General features: G+C 35.1%; 3 non-coding genes across 3 annotated transcripts; all 3 read right to left on the bottom strand.

Moving 5' to 3' along the window:
* Positions 1 to 3,666: 3,666 nt before the first annotated feature.
* On the bottom strand, positions 3,667 to 3,738 carry TRNAC-GCA (transfer RNA cysteine (anticodon GCA)). The gene has a single exon. It is a non-coding gene; the product is annotated as a tRNA-Cys (tRNA).
* A 1,836-nt stretch (positions 3,739 to 5,574) lies between these two features.
* On the bottom strand, positions 5,575 to 5,646 carry TRNAC-GCA (transfer RNA cysteine (anticodon GCA)). Its single transcript has one exon. It is a non-coding gene; the product is annotated as a tRNA-Cys (tRNA).
* A 7,571-nt stretch (positions 5,647 to 13,217) lies between these two features.
* TRNAC-GCA (transfer RNA cysteine (anticodon GCA)) lies at positions 13,218 to 13,289 on the bottom strand. The gene has a single exon. It is a non-coding gene; the product is annotated as a tRNA-Cys (tRNA).
* Positions 13,290 to 16,844: the final 3,555 nt, after the last annotated feature.

The raw sequence follows: 16,844 nt of genomic DNA, 5'->3' as shown, positions 1-16,844 counted from the left end.
TAGCATTTTCAGCCACCAAACCCTCCTTATAAATATATGGGGTGCGAAGGATGTCCTTTATCTGCCTTGGTAAAATACAGTGAGGTTTCCATTGCAAGAATTCATACATTTCGTATCACATGTAGATCTTGGAACATGGAAAAAAAATCTTTTGTCAAATGCACAAATTCTGCAAAATGTAACTGCTTCTCTACTGCAGTTTGTTGATTTTGTGCTAAGAGCATAGTTAAACCCAATTGTTCATTCTTTTGTATATGAAATGATGATATATCTTATTGTTTCTTACAGTGCATTGGGTTGAAACACATTTTAACAGGATCTATTGAAGAGGGTATATGGTTATGAAACAGGGACTTCTTGAACTGCATTCCTACGGTCTACCACTGAGTTAAACCCTTGAATGCTGAAAACTGCCCTTTTTTAAAAAGGTGATAGAGTGGGTCACTGTATGGAACTTGTAGAACTAATGACATCAGTGCACTTCTGGTCAGCTGTATAAATTAATACATTTCATTAAGGGCATATTATTGGTTTCCACCACAGTTTTATAACATTCATATGAGCTTCCAATGGACTATTTCAAACTGATAATATCACCAGTCGAACTTGGGTGAATGTAAAACACAGCTTGTATCATATGAAGAAATCCTAAACAGCTTAATGGTGTTTACCCTATTTTTCAGGTGATGATCAGGAGTATTTCAAATGTAGAAATGTGTTGCTCATTACATGAAATGCTAAGATTGTAAATGTTTACTTCAATTTATTTAATAAAAAAAATATTTCTACAGGTAAAACAGTTGAACAAGGGGGCACCCAGATTTGAACTAGGGACCTCTTGATCTGCAGTCAAATGTTCGACTCTGGAGCTATGGCCCCATTTCTTAAATATTCACCTTTATTTATTCAGTAATATGTACAAAGTGGAAGCAACATGCAATCACCATCAAAGCAATGCATTTTCAGCCACCAAACCCTCCTTATAAGTATATGGGGTGCGAAGGATGTCCTTTATCTGCCTTGGTAAAATACAGTGAGGTTTCCATTGCAAGAATTCATACATTTCGTATCACATGTAGATCTTGGAACATGGAAAAAAAATCTTTTGTCAAATGCACAAATTCTGCAAAATGTAACTGCTCCTCTACTGCAGTTTGTTGATTTTGTGCTAAGAGCATAGTTAAACCCAATTGTTCATTGTTTTGTATATGAAATGATTATATATCTTATTGTTTCTTACAGTAAATTGGGTTGAAAAACATTTAACAGGATCTATTGAAGAGGGTATATGGTTATGAAACAGGGACTTCTTGAACTGCATTCCTACGCTCTACCACTGAGTTAAACCATTGAATGCTGAAAACTGCCCTTTTTTAAAAAGGTGATATAGTGGGTGACTGTATGGAACTTGTAGAACTAATGACATCAGTGCACTTCTGGTCAGCTGTACAAATTAATACATTTCATTAAGGGCATATTATTGGTTTCCACCACAGTTTTATAACATTCATATGAGCTTCCAATGGACTATTTCAAACTGATAATATCACCAGTAGAACTTGGGTGAATGTAAAACACAGCTTGTATCATATGAAGAAATCCTAAACAGCTTAATGGTGTTTACCCTATGTTTCAGGTGATGATCAGGAGTATTTCAAATGTAGAAATGTGTTGCTCATTACATAAAATGCTAAGATTGTAAATGTTTACTTCAATTTATTTAATTAAAAACATATTTCTACAGGTAAAACAGTTGGACAAGGGGGCACCCAGATTTGAACTAGTGACCTTTTGATCTGCAGTTAAATGCTCTACTCTGGAGCTATAGCCCCATTTCTGAAATATTCACCTTTATTTATTCAGTAATATGTACAAAGTGGAAGCAGCATGCAATCACCATCAAAGCAATGCATTTTCAGCCACCAAACCCTCCTTATAAGTATATGGGGTGCAAAGGATGTCCTTTATCTGCCTTGGTAAAATACAGTGAGGTTTCCATTGCAAGAATTCATACATTTCGTATCACATGTAGATCTTGGAACATGGAAAAAAAATCTTTTGTCAAATGCACAAATTCTGCAAAATGTAACTGCTTCTCTACTGCAGTTTGTTGATTTTGTGCTAAGAGCATAGTTAAACCCAATTGTTCATTGTTTTGTATATGAAATGATTATATATCTTATTGTTTCTTACAGTGCATTGGGTTGAAAAACATTTAACAGGATCTATTGAAGAGGGTATATGGTTATGAAACGGGGACTTCTTGAACTGGATTCCTACGCTCTACCACTGAGTTAAACCCTTGAATGTTGAAAACTGCCCTTTTTTAAAAAGGTGATAGAGTGGGTGACTGTATGGAACTTGTAGAACTAATGACATCAGTGCACTTCTGGTCAGCTGTACAAATTAATACATTTCATTAAGGGCATATTATTGGTTTCCACCACAGTTTTATAACATTCATATGAGCTTCCAATGGACTGTTTCAAACTGATAATATCACCAGTAGAACTTGGGTGAATGTAAAACACAGCTTGTATCATACGAAGAAATCCTAAACAGTTTCATGGTGTTTACCCTATGTTTCAGGAGATGATCAGGTGTATTTCAAATGTAGAAATGTGTTGCTCATTACATAAAATGCTAAGATTGTAAATGTTTACTTCAATTTATTTAATTAAAAACATATTTCTACAGGTAAAACGGTTGGTCAAAGGGGCACCCAGATTTGAACTAGGGACCTTCTGATTTGCAGTGAAATGCTCTACCCCTGAGCTATACCCCCATTTCTGAAATGTTCATCTTTATTTATTCAGTAATATGTACAAAGTGGAAGCAACATGCAATCACCATCAAAGCAATGCATTTTCAGCCACCAGACCCTCCTTATAAGTATAAGGGGTACAAAAGATGTCCTTTATCTGCCTTGGTAAAATACAGTGAGGTTTCCATTGCAAGAATTCATACATTTCGTATCACATGTAGATCTTGGAACATGGAAAAAAAATCTTTTGTCAAATGCACAAATTCTGCAAAATGTAACTGCTTCTCTACTGCAATTGGTTGATTTTGTGCTAAGAGCATAGTTAAACCCAAGTGTTCATTGTTTTGTATATGAAATGATGATATATCTTATTGTTTCTTACAGTGCATTGGGTTGAAAGACATTTAACAGGATCTATTGAAGAGGGTATATGGTTATGAAACAGGGACTTCTTGAACTGCTTTCCTACCCTCTACCACTGAGTTAAACCCTTGAATGCTGAAAACTGCCCTTTCTTAAAAAGGTGATAGAGTGGGTGACTGTATGGAACTTGTAGAACTAATGACATCAGTGCACTTCTGGTCAGCTGTACAAATTAATACATTTCATTAAGGGCATATTATTGGTTTCCACCACAGTTTTATAACATTCATATGAGCTTCCAATGGACTATTTCAAACTGATAATATCACCAGTAGAACTTGGGTGAATGTAAAACACAGCTTGTATCATATGAAGAAAACCTAAACAGTTTCATGGTGTTTACCCTATGTTTCAGGAGATGATCAGGAGTATTTCTAATGTAGAAATGTGTTGCTCATTACCTAAAATGCTAAGATTGTAAATGTTTTCTTCAATTTATTTAATTAAAAAAATATTTCTACAGGTAAAACAGTTGAACAAGGGGGCACCCAGATTTGAACTAGGGACCTCTTGATCTGCAGTCAAATGCTCTACTACTGAGCTATACCCCCAGTTCTGAAAAGTTCACCTTTATTAATTCAGTAATATATACAAAGTGCAAGCAACATGCAATCACCATCAAAGCAATGCATTTTCAGCCACCAAACCCTCCTTATAAGTATATGGGGTGCGAAGGATGTCCTTTATCTGCCTTGGTAAAATACAGTAAGGTTTCCATTGCAAGAATGCATACATTTCGTATCACATGTAGATCTTGGAACATGGAAAAAAAATCTTTTGTCAAATGCACAAATTCTGCAAAATGTAACTGCTTCTCTACTGCAGTTTGTTGATTTTGTGCTAAGAGCATAGTTAAACCCAATTGTTCATTGTTTTGTATATGAAATGATTATATATGTTATTGTTTCTTACAGTGCATTGGGTTGGAAAACATTTAACAGGATCTATTGAAGAGGGTATATGGTTATGAAACAGGGACTTCTTGAACTACACTCCTACGCTCTACCACTGACATAAACCCTTTAATGTTGAAAACTGCCCTTTTTTAAAAAGGTGATAGAGTGGGTGACTCTATGGAACTTCTAGAACTAATGGCATCAGTGCACTTCTGGTCAGCTGTACAAATTAATACATTTCATTAAGGGTATATTATTGGTTTCCACCACAGTTTTATAACATTCATAAGAGCTTCCAATGGACTATTTCAAACTGATCATATCACCAGTAGAACTTGGGTGAATGTAAAACACAGCTTGTATCATATGAAGAAATCCTAAACAGCTTAATGGTGTTTACCCTATGTTTCAGGTGATGATCAGGAGTATTTCAAATGTAGAAATGTGTTGCTCATTACATAAAATGCTAAGATTGTAAATGTTTACTTCAATTTATTTAATTAAAAACATATTTCTACAGGTAAAACGGTTGAACAAGGGGGCATCCAGATTTGAACTAGTGACCTTTTGATCTCACAGTGAAATGCTCTACTCCGGAGCTATAACCCCATTTCTGAAATGTTTACCTTTATTTATTCAGTAATATGTACAAAGTGGAAGCAACATGCAATCACCATCAAAGCAAAGCATTTTCAGCCACCAAACACACCTTATAAGTATATGGGGTGCGAAGGATGTCCTTTATGTGCCTTGGTAAAATACAGTGAGCTTTCCATTGCAAGAATTCATACATTTCGTATCACATGTAGATCTTGGAACATGGAAAAAAAATATTTTGTCAAATGCACAACTTCTGGAAAATGCAACTGCTTCTCTACTGCAGTTTGTTGATTTTGTGCTAAGAGCATAGTTAAACCCAATTGTTCATTCTTTTGTATATGAAATGATGATATATCTTATTGTTTCTATTGTTTCTTACAGTGCATTGGGTTGAAAAACATTTTAACAGGATCTATTGAAGAGGGTATATGGTTATGAAACGGGGACTTCTTGAACTGGATTCCTACGCTCTACCACTGAGTTAAACCCTTGAATGTTGAAAACTGCCCTTTTTTAAAAAGGTGATAGAGTGGGTGACTGTATGGAACTTGTAGAACTAATGACATCAGTGCACTTCTGGTCAGCTGTACAAATTAATACATTTCATTAAGGGCATATTATTGGTTTCCACCACAGTTTTATAACATTCATATGAGCTTCCAATGGACTATTTCAAACTGATAATATCACCAGTAGAACTTGGGTGAATGTAAAACACAGCTTGTATCATACGAAGAAATCCTAAACAGTTTCATGGTGTTTACCCTATGTTTCAGGAGATGATCAGGAGTATTTCTAATGTAGAAATGTGTTGCTCATTACATAAAATGCTAAGATTGTAAATGTTTTCTTCAATTAAAAACATATTTCTACAGGTAAAACAGTTGAACAAGGGGGCATCCAGATTTGAACTAGGGACCTCTTGATCTGCAGTCAAATGCTCTACCACTGAGCTATACCCCCATTTCTGAAAAGTTCTCCTTTATTAATTCGGTAATATGTACAAAGTGCAAGCAACATGCAATCACCATCAACACAATGCATTTTCAGCCACCAAACCCTCCTTATAAGTATAAGTGGTACAAAAGATGCCCTTTATCTGCCTTGGTAAAATACAGTGAGGTTTCCATTGCAAGAATTCATACATTTCGTATCACATGTAGATCTTGGAACATGGAAAAAAAATCTTTTGTCAAATGCACAAATTCTGCAAAATGTAACTGCTTCTCTACTGCAGTTTGTTGATTTTGTGCTAAGAGCATAGTTAATCCCAATTGTTCATTGTTTTGTATATGAAATGATGATATATCTGATTGTTTCTTACAGTGCATTGGGTTGAAAAACATTTTAACAGGATCTATTGAAGAGGGTATATGGTTATGAAACAGGGACTTCTTGAACTACACTCCTACGCTCTACCACTGACATAAATCCTTGAATGTTGAAAACTGCCCTTTTTTAAAAAGGTGATAGAGTGGGTGACTCTATGGAACTTGTAGAACTAATGACATCAGTGCAATTCTGGTCAGCTGTACAAATTAATACATTTCATTAAGGGCATATTATTGGTTTCCACCACAGTATTATAACATTCATATGAGCTTCCAATGGACTATTTCAAACTGATCATATCACCAGTAGAACTTGGGTGAATGTAAAACACAGCTTGTATCATATGAAGAAATCCTAAACAGCTTAATGGTGTTTACCCTATGTTTCAGGAGATGATCAGGAGTATTTCAAATGTAGAAATGTGTTGCTCATTACATAAAATGCTAAGATTGTAAATGTTTACTTCAATTTATTTAATTAAAAACATATTTCTACAGGTAAAACAGTTGGACAAGGGGGCACCCAGATTTGAACTAGGGACCTTTTGATCTGCAGTGAAATGCTCTACCCCTGAGTTATACCCCATTTCTGAAATGTTCACCTTTATTTATTCAGTAATATGTACAAAGTGGAAGCAACATGCAATCACCATCAAAGCAATGCATTTTCAGCCACCAAACCCTCCTTATAAGTATAAGGGGTACAAAAGATGTCCTTTATCTGCCTTGGTAAAATACAGTGAGGTTTCCATTGCAAGAATTCATACATTTCGTATTACATGTAGATCTTGGAACATGGAAAAAAAATATTTTGTCAAATGCACAAATTCTGCAAAATGTAACTGCTTCTCTACTGCAGTTTGTTGATTTTGTGCTAAGAGCATAGTTAAACCCAATTGTTCATTATTTTGTATATGAAATGATGATATATCTTATTGTTTCTTACAGTGCATTGGGTTGAAAAACATTTTAACAGGATCTATTGAAGAGGATATATGGTTATGAAACAGGGAATTCTTGAACTGCATTCCTACGCTCTACCACTGAGTTAAACCCTTGAATGCTGAAAACTGCCCTTTTTTTAAATAGGTGGTAGAGTGGGTGACTGTATGGAACTTGTAGAACTAATGAAATCAGTGCACTTCTGGTCAGCTGTACAAATTAATACATTTCATTAAGGGCATATTATTGGTTTCCACCACAGTTTTATAACATTCATATGAGATTCCAATGGACTATTTCAAACTAATAATATCACCAGTAGAACTTGGGTGAATGTAAAACACAGCTTGTATCATATGAAGAAATCCTAAACAGTTTCATGGTGTTTACCCTATATTTCAGGAGATGATCAGGAGTATTTCAAATGTAGAAATGTGTTGCTCATTACATAAAATGCTAAGATTGCAAATGTTTTATTCAATTTATTTAAAAAAAATATTTCTACAGGTAAAACAGCTGAACAAAGGGGCACCCAGATTTGAACTAGGGACCTCTTCATCTGCAGTCAAATGCTCTACCACTGAGCGATACCCCCAGTTCTGAAAACTTCACCTTTATTAATTCAGTAAAATGTACAAAGTGCAATCAACATGCAATCACCATCAAAGCAATGCATTTCCAGCCACCAAACCCTCCTTATAAGTATATGGGGTGCGAAGGATGTCCTTTATCTGACTTGGTAAAATACAGTGAGGTTTCCATTGCAAGAATTCATACATTTCGTATCACATGTAGATCTTGGAACATGGAAAAAAAACTTTTGTCAAATGCACACATTCTGCAAAACGTAACTGTTTCTCTACTGCATTTTGTTGATTTTGTGCTAAGAGCATAGTTAAACCCAATTGTTCATTGTTTTGTTTATGAAATGATGATATATCTTATTGTTTCTTACAGTGCATTGGGTTAAAACATACACTTTAACAGGATCTATTGAAGAGGGTATATGGTTATGAAACATGAACTTCTTGAAAAGCCCTCCTACGCTCTACCACTGACATAAACCCTTGAATGCTGAAAACTGCCCTTTTTTAAAAAGGTGATAGAGTGGGTGACTGTATGGAACTTGTAGAACTAATGACATCAGTGCACTTCTGGTCAGCTGTACAAATTAATACATTTCATTAAGGGCATATTATTGGTTTCCACCACATTTTTATAACATTCATATGAGCTTCCAATGGACTATTTCAAACTAATCATATCACCAGTAGAACTTGGGTGAATGTAAAACACAGCGTGTATCATATGAAGAAATCCTAAACAGTTTAATGGTGTTTACCCTATGTTTCAGGTGATGATCAGGAGTATTTCTAATGTAGAAATGTGTTGCTCATTACATAAAATGCTAAGATTGTAAATGTTTACTTCAATTTATTTAATTAAAAACATATTTCTACAGGTAAAACAGTTGGACAAGGGGGCACCCAGATTTGAACTAGTGACCTTTTGATCTGCAGTTAAATGCTCTACTGTGGAGCTATACCCCCATTTCTGAAATGTTCACCTTTATTTATTCAGTAATATGTACAAAGTGGAAGCAACGTGCAATTGCCATCAAAGCAAAGCATTTTCAGCCACCAAACCCTCCTTATAAGTATATGGGGTGCGAAGGATGTCCTTTATGTGCCTTGGTAAAATAAAGTGAGGTTTCCATTGCAAGAATTCATACATTTCGTATCACATGTAGATCTTGGAACATGGAAAAAAAATCTTTTGTCAAATGCACAAATTCTGCAAAATGCAACTGCTTCTCTACTGCAGTTTGTTGATTTTGTGCTAAGAGCATAGTTAAACCCAATTGTTCATTCTTTTGTATATGAAATGATGATATATCTTATTGTTTCTATTGTTTCTTACAGTGCATTGGGTTGAAAAACATTTTAACAGGATCTATTGAAGAGGGTATATGGTTATGAAACGGGGACTTCTTGAACTGGATTCCTACGCTCTACCACTGAGTTAAACCCTTGAATGCTGAAAACTGCCCTTTTTTAAAAAGGTGATAGAGTGGGTGACTGTATGGAACTTGTAGAACTAATGACATCAGTGCACTTCTGGTCAGCTGTACAAATTAATACATTTCATTAAGGGCATATTATTGGTTTCCACCACAGTTTTATAACATTCATATGAGCTTCCAATGGACTATTTCAAACTGATAATATCACCAGTAGAACTTGGGTGAATGTAAAACACAGCTTGTATCATACGAAGAAATCCTAAACAGTTTCATGGTGTTTACCCTATGTTTCAGGAGATGATCAGGAGTATTTCAAATGTAGAAATGTGTTGCTCATTACATAAAATGCTAAGATTGTAAATGTTTACTTCAATTTATTTAATTAAAAACATATTTCTACAGGTAAAACAGTTGGACAAGGGGGCACCCATATTTAAACTAGGGACCTTTTGATCTGCAGTGAAAAGCTCTACCCCTGAGCTATACCCCCATTTCTGAAATGTTCACCTTTATTTATTCAGTAATATGTACAAAGTGGAAGCAACATGCAATCACCATCAAAGCAATGCATTTTCAGCCACCAAACCCTCCTTATAAGTAATGGGGTGCGAAGGATGTCCTTTATCTGCCTTGGTAAAATACAGTGAGGTTTCCATTGCAAGAATTCATACATTTTGTATCACATGTAGATCTTGGAACATGGAAAACAAATCTTTTGTCAAATGCACAAATTCTGCAAAATGTAACTGCTTCTCTACTGCAGTTTGTTGATTTTGTGCTAAGAGCATAGTTAAACCCAATTGTTCATTGTTTTTTATATGAAATGATGATATATCCTATTGTTTCTTACAGTGCATTGGGTTGAAAAACAGTTTAACAGGATCTATTGAAGAGGGTATATGGTTATGAAACAGGGACTTCTTGAAAAGCACTCCTACGCTCTACCACTGACATAAACCCTTGAATGCTGAAAACTGCCCTTTTTGAAAAAGGTGATAGAGTGGGTGACTGTATGGAACTTGTACAACTAATGACGTCAATGCACTTCTGGTCAGCTGTACAAATTAATACATTTCATTAAGGGCATGTTATTGGTTTGCAGCACAGTTTTATAACATTCATATGAGCTTCCAATGGACTATTTCAAACTGATAATATCACCAGTAGAACTTGGGTGAATGTAAAACACAGCTTGTATCATATGAAGAAATCCTAAACAGTTTCATGGTGTTTACCCTATGTTTCAGGAGATGATCAGGAGTATTTCTAATGTAGAAATGTGTTGCTCATTACATAAAATGCTAAGATTGTAAATGTTTTCTTCAATTTATTTAATTATAAAAATATTTCTACAGGTAAAACAGTTGAACAAGGAGGCACCCAGATTTGAACTAGGGACCTCTTGATCTGTAGTCAAATGCTCTACCAGTGAGCTATACCCCAGTTCTGAAAAGTTCACCTTTATTAGTTCAGTAATATGTACAAAGTACAAGCAACATGCAATCACCATGAAAGCAATGCATTTTCAGCCACCAAACCCTCCTTATAAGTGTATGGGGTGCGAAGGATGTCCTTTATCTGCCTTGGTAAAATACAGTGAGGTTTCCATTGCAAGAATTCATACATTTCGTATCACATGTAGATCTTGGAACATGGAAAAAAAATCTTTTGTCAAATGCACAAATTCTGCAAAATGTAACTGCTTCTCTACTGCAGTTTGTTGATTTTGTGCTAAGAGCATAGTTAAACCCAATTGTTCATTGTTTTGTATATGAAATGATTATATATCTTATTGTTTCTTACAGTGCATTGAGTTGAAAAACATTTAACAGGATCTATTGAAGAGGGTATTTGGTTATGAAACAGGGACTTCTTGAACTACACTCCTACGCTCTACCACTGACATAAACCCTTGAATGTTGAAAACTGCCCTTTTTTAAAAAGGTGATAGAGTGGGTGACTCTGAGGAACTTGTAGAACTAATGGCATCAGTGCACTTCTGGTCAGCTGTACAAATTAATACATTTCATTAAGGGCATAATATTGGTTTCCACCACAGTTTTATAACATTCATAAGAGCTTCCAATGAACTATTTCAAACTGATCATATCACCAGTAGAACTTGGGTGAATGTAAAACACAGCTTGTATCATATGAAGAAATCCTAAACAGCTTAATGGTGTTTACCCTATGTTTCAGGTGATGATCAGGAGTATTTCAAATGTAGAAATGTGTTGCTCATTACATAAAATGCTAAGATTGTAAATGTTTACTTCAATTTATTTAATTAAAAACATATTTCTACAGGTAAAACAGTTGGACAAGGGGGCACCCAGATTTGAACTAGTGACCTTTTGATCTGCAGTTAAATGCTCTACTGTGGAGCTATACCCCCATTTCTGAAACGTTCACCTTTATTTATTCAGTAATATGTACAAAGTGGAAGCAACGTGCAATCGCCATCAAAGCAAAGCATTTTCAGCCACCAAACCCTCCTTATAAGTATATGGGGTGCGAAGGATGTCCTTTATGTGCCTTGGTAAAATAAAGTGAGGTTTCCATTGCAAGAATTCATACATTTCGTATCACATGTAGATCTTGGAACATGGAAAAAAAATCTTTTGTCAAATGCACAAATTCTGCAAAATGCAACTGCTTCTCTACTGCAGTTTGTTGATTTTGTGCTAAGAGCATAGTTAAACCCAATTGTTCATTCTTTTGTATATGAAATGATGCTATATCTTATTGTTTCTATTGTTTCTTACAGTGCATTGGGTTGAAAAACATTTTAACAGGATCTATTGAAGAGGGTATATGGTTATGAAACAGGGACTTCTTGAACTGGATTCCTACGCTCTACCACTGAGTTAAACCCTTGAATGCTGAAAACTGCCCTTTTTTAAAAAGGTGATAGAGTGGGTGACTGTATGGAACTTGTAGAACTAATGACATCAGTGCACTTCTGGTCAGCTGTACAAATTAATACATTTCATTAAGGGCATATTATTGGTTTCCACCACAGTTTTATAACATTCATATGAGCTTCCAATGGACTATTTCAAACTGATAATATCACCAGTAGAACTTGGGTGAATGTAAAACACAGCTTGTATCATACGAAGAAATCCTAAATAGTTTCATGGTGTTTACCCTATGTTTCAGGAGATGATCAGGAGTATTTCAAATGTAGAAATGTGTTGCTCATTACATAAAATGCTAAGATTGTAAATGTTTACTTCAATTTATTTAATTAAAAACATATTTCTACAGGTAAAACAGTTGGACAAGGGGGCACCCATATTTGAACTAGGGACCTTTTGATCTGCAGTGAAAAGCTCTACCCCTGAGCTATACCCACATTTCTGAAATGTTCACCTTTATTTATTCAGTAATATGTACAAAGTGGAAGCAACATGCAATCACCATCAAAGCAATGCATTTTCAGCCACCAAACCCTCCTTATAAGTATAAGGGGTACAAAAGATGTCCTTTATCTGCCTTGGTAAAATACAATGAGGTTTCCATTCCAAGAATTCATACATTTCGTATCACATGTAGATCTTGGAACATGGAACAAAAATCTTTTGGCAAATGCACAAATTCTGCAAAATGTAACTGCTGCTCTACTGCAGTTTGTTGATTTTGTGCTAAGAGCATAGTTAAACCCAATTGTTCATTGTTTTGTATATGAAATGATGATATATCTTATTGTTTCTTACAGTGCATTGGGTTGAAAAACATTTTAACAGGATCTATTGAAGAGGGTATATGGTTATTAAACAGGGACTTCTTGAACTGCATTCCTATGCTCTACCACTGAGTTAAACCTTGAATGCTGAAAACTGCCCTTTTTTAAAAAGGTGATAGAGTGGGTCACTGTGTGGAACTTGTAGAACTAATGACATCAGTGCACTTCTGGTCAGCTGTACAAATTAATACATTTCATTAAGGGCATATTATTGGTTTCCACCACAGTTTTATAACATTCATATGAGCTTCCAATGGACTATTTCAAACTAATCATATCACCAGTAGAACTTGGGTGAATGTAAAACACAGCATGTATCATATGAAGAAATCCTAAACAGTTTAATGGTGTTTACCCTATGTTTCAGGTGATGATCAGGAGTATTTCAAATGTAGAAATGTGTTGCTCATTACATAAAATGCTAAGATTGTAAATGTTTTCTTCAATTTATTTATTAAAAAAATATTTCTACAGGTAAAACAGTTGAACAAGGGGGCACCCAGATTTGAACTAGGGACCTCTTGATCTGCAGTCAAATGCTCTATCACTGAGCTATACCCCCAGTTCTGAAATGTTCACTTTTATTAATTCAGTAATATGTACAAAGTGCAAGCAACATGCAATCACCATCAAAGCAATGCATTTTCAGCCACCAAACCCTCCTTATAAGTAATGGGGTGCGAAGGATGTCCTTTATCTGCCTTGGTAAAATACAGTGAGGTTTCCATTGCAAGAATTCATACATTTTGTATCACATGTAGATCTTGGAACATGGAAAACAAATCTTTTGTCAAATGCACAAATTCTGCAAAATGTAACTGCTTCTCTACTGCAGTTTGTTGATTTTGTGCTAAGAGCATAGTTAAACCCAATTGTTCATTGTTTTGTATATGAAATGATGATATATCTTATTGTTTCTTACAGTGCATTGGGTTGAAAAACATTTTAACAGGATCTATTGAAGAGGGTATATGGTTATTAAACAGGGACTTCTTGAACTGCATTCCTATGCTCTACCACTGAGTTAAACCCTTGAATGCTGAAAACTGCCCTTTTTTAAAAAGGTGATAGAGTGGGTCACTGTGTGGAACTTGTAGAACTAATGACATCAGTGCACTTCTGGTCAGCTGTACAAATTAATACATTTCATTAAGGGCATATTATTGGTTTCCACCACAGTTTTATAACATTCATATGAGCTTCCAATGGACTATTTCAAACTAATCATATCACCAGTAGAACTTGGGTGAATGTAAAACACAGCTTGTATCATATGAAGAAATCCTAAACAGTTTCATGGTGTTTACCCTATGTTTCAGGAGATGATCAGGAGTATTTCTAATGTAGAAATGTGTTGCTCATTACATAAAATGCTAAGATTGTAAATGTTTTCTTCAATTTATTTAATTATAAAAATATTTCTACAGGTAAAACAGTTGAACAAGGAGGCACCCAGATTTGAACTAGGGACCTCTTGATCTGTAGTCAAATGCTCTACCACTGAGCTATACCCCAGTTCTGAAAAGTTCACCTTTATTAGTTCAGTAATATGTACAAAGTACAAGCAACATGCAATCACCATGAAAGCAATGCATTTTCAGCCACCAAACCCTCCTTATAAGTGTATGGGGTGCGAAGGATGTCCTTTATCTGCCTTGGTAAAATACAGTGAGGTTTCCATTGCAAGAATTCATACATTTCGTATCACATGTAGATCTTGGAACATGGAAAAAAAATCTTTTGTCAAATGCACAAATTCTGCAAAATGTAACTGCTTCTCTACTGCAGTTTGTTGATTTTGTGCTAAGAGCATAGTTAAACCCAATTGTTCATTGTTTTGTATATGAGATGATTATATATCTTATTGTTTCTTACAGTGCATTGAGTTGAAAAACATTTAACAGGATCTATTGAAGAGGGTATATGGTTATGAAACAGGGACTTCTTGAACTACACTCCTACGCTCTACCACTGACATAAACCCTTGAATGTTGAAAACTGCCCTTTTTTAAAAAGGTGATAGAGTGGGTGACTCTGAGGAACTTGTAGAACTAATGGCATCAGTGCACTTCTGGTCAGCTGTACAAATTAATACATTTCATTAAGGGCATATTATTGGTTTCCACCACAGTTTTATAACATTCATAAGAGCTTCCAATGAACTATTTCAAACTGATCATATCACCAGTAGAACTTGGGTGAATGTAAAACACAGCTTGTATCATATGAAGAAATCCTAAACAGCTTAATGGTGTTTACCCTATGTTTCAGGTGATGATCAGGAGTATTTCAAATGTAGAAATGTGTTGCTCATTACATAAAATGCTAAGATTATAAATGTTTACTTCAATTTATTTAATTAAAAACATATTTCTAATGGTGAAACAGTTGGACAAGGGGGCACCCAGATTTGAACTAGTGACCTTTTGATCTGCAGTTAAATGCTCTACTGTGGAGCTATACCCCCATTTCTGAAATGTTCACCTTTATTTATTCAGTAATATGTACAAAGTGGAAGCAACGTGCAATCGCCATCAAAGCAAAGCATTTTCAGCCACCAAACCCTCCTTATAAGTATATGGGGTGCAAAGGATGTCCTTTATGTGCCTTGGTAAAATAAAGTGAGGTTTCCATTGCAAGAATTCATACATTTCGTATCACATGTAGATCTTGGAACATGGAAAAAAAATCTTTTGTCAAATGCACAAATTCTGCAAAATGCAACTGCTTCTCTACTGCAGTTTGTTGATTTTGTGCTAAGAGCATAGTTAAACCCAATTGTTCATTCTTTTGTATATGAAATGATGATATATCTTATTGTTTCTATTGTTTCTTACAGTGCATTGGGTTGAAAAACATTTTAACAGGATCTATTGAAGAGGGTATATGGTTATGAAACGGGGACTTCTTGAACTGGATTCCTACGCTCTACCACTGAGTTAAACCCTTGAATGCTGAAAACTGCCCTTTTTTAAAAAGGTGATAGAGTGGGTGACTGTATGGAACTTGTAGAACTAATGACATCAGTGCACTTCTGGTCAGCTGTACAAATTAATACATTTCATTAAGGGCATATTATTGGTTTCCACCACAGTTTTATAACATTCATATGAGCTTCCTATGGACTATTTCAAACTGATAATATCACCAGTAGAACTTGGGTGAATGTAAAACACAACTTGTATCATACGAAGAAATCCTAAACAGTTTCATGGTGTTTACCCTATGTTTCAGGAGATGATTAGGAGTATTTCAAATGTAGAAATGTGTTGCTCATTACATAAAATGCTAAGATTGTAAATGTTTACTTCAATTTATTTAATTAAAAACATATTTCTACAGGTAAAACAGTTGGACAAGGGGGCACCCATATTTGAACTAGGGACCTTTTGATCTGCAGTGAAAAGCTCTACCCCTGAGCTATACCCCCATTTCTGAAATGTTCACCTTTATTTATTCAGTAATATGTACAAAGTGGAAGCAACATGCAATCACCATCAAAGCAATGCATTTTCAGCCACCAAACCCTCCTTATAAGTATAAGGGGTACAAAAGATGTCCTTTATCTGCCTTGGTAAAATACAATGAGGTTTCCATTCCAGGGAATTCATACATTTCGTATCACATGTAGATCTTGGAACATGGAACAAAAATCTTTTGGCAAATGCACAAATTCTGCAAAATGTAACTGCTTCTCTACTGCAGTTTGTTGATTTTGTGCTAAGAGCATAGTTAAACCCAATTGTTCATTGTTTTGTATATGAAATGATGATATATCTTATTGTTTCTTACAGTGCATTGGGTTGAAAAACATTTTAACAGGATCTATTGAAGAGGGTACATGGTTATTAAACAGGGACTTCTTGAACTGCATTCCTACGCTCTACCACTGAGTTAAACCCTTGAATGCTGAAAACTGCCCTTTTTTAAAAATTTGATAGAGTGGGTCACTGTGTGGAACTTGTAGAACTAATGACATCAGTGCACTTCTGGTCAGCTGTATAAATTAATACATTTCATTAAGGGCATATTATTGGTTTCCACCACAGTTTTATAACATTCATATGAGCTTCCAATGGACTATTTCAAACTAATCATATCACCAGTAGAACTTGGG

Source organism: Ambystoma mexicanum, chromosome 4q (assembly GCF_040938575.1).
Source record: "Ambystoma mexicanum isolate Mex_15411 chromosome 4q, UKY_AmexF1_1, whole genome shotgun sequence".
Classification (NCBI taxonomy): Eukaryota; Metazoa; Chordata; class Amphibia; order Caudata; family Ambystomatidae; genus Ambystoma; species Ambystoma mexicanum.
The sequence above is the reverse complement of the archived record's forward strand: the minus strand, read 5'-3'. Positions and strand labels throughout refer to the sequence as shown.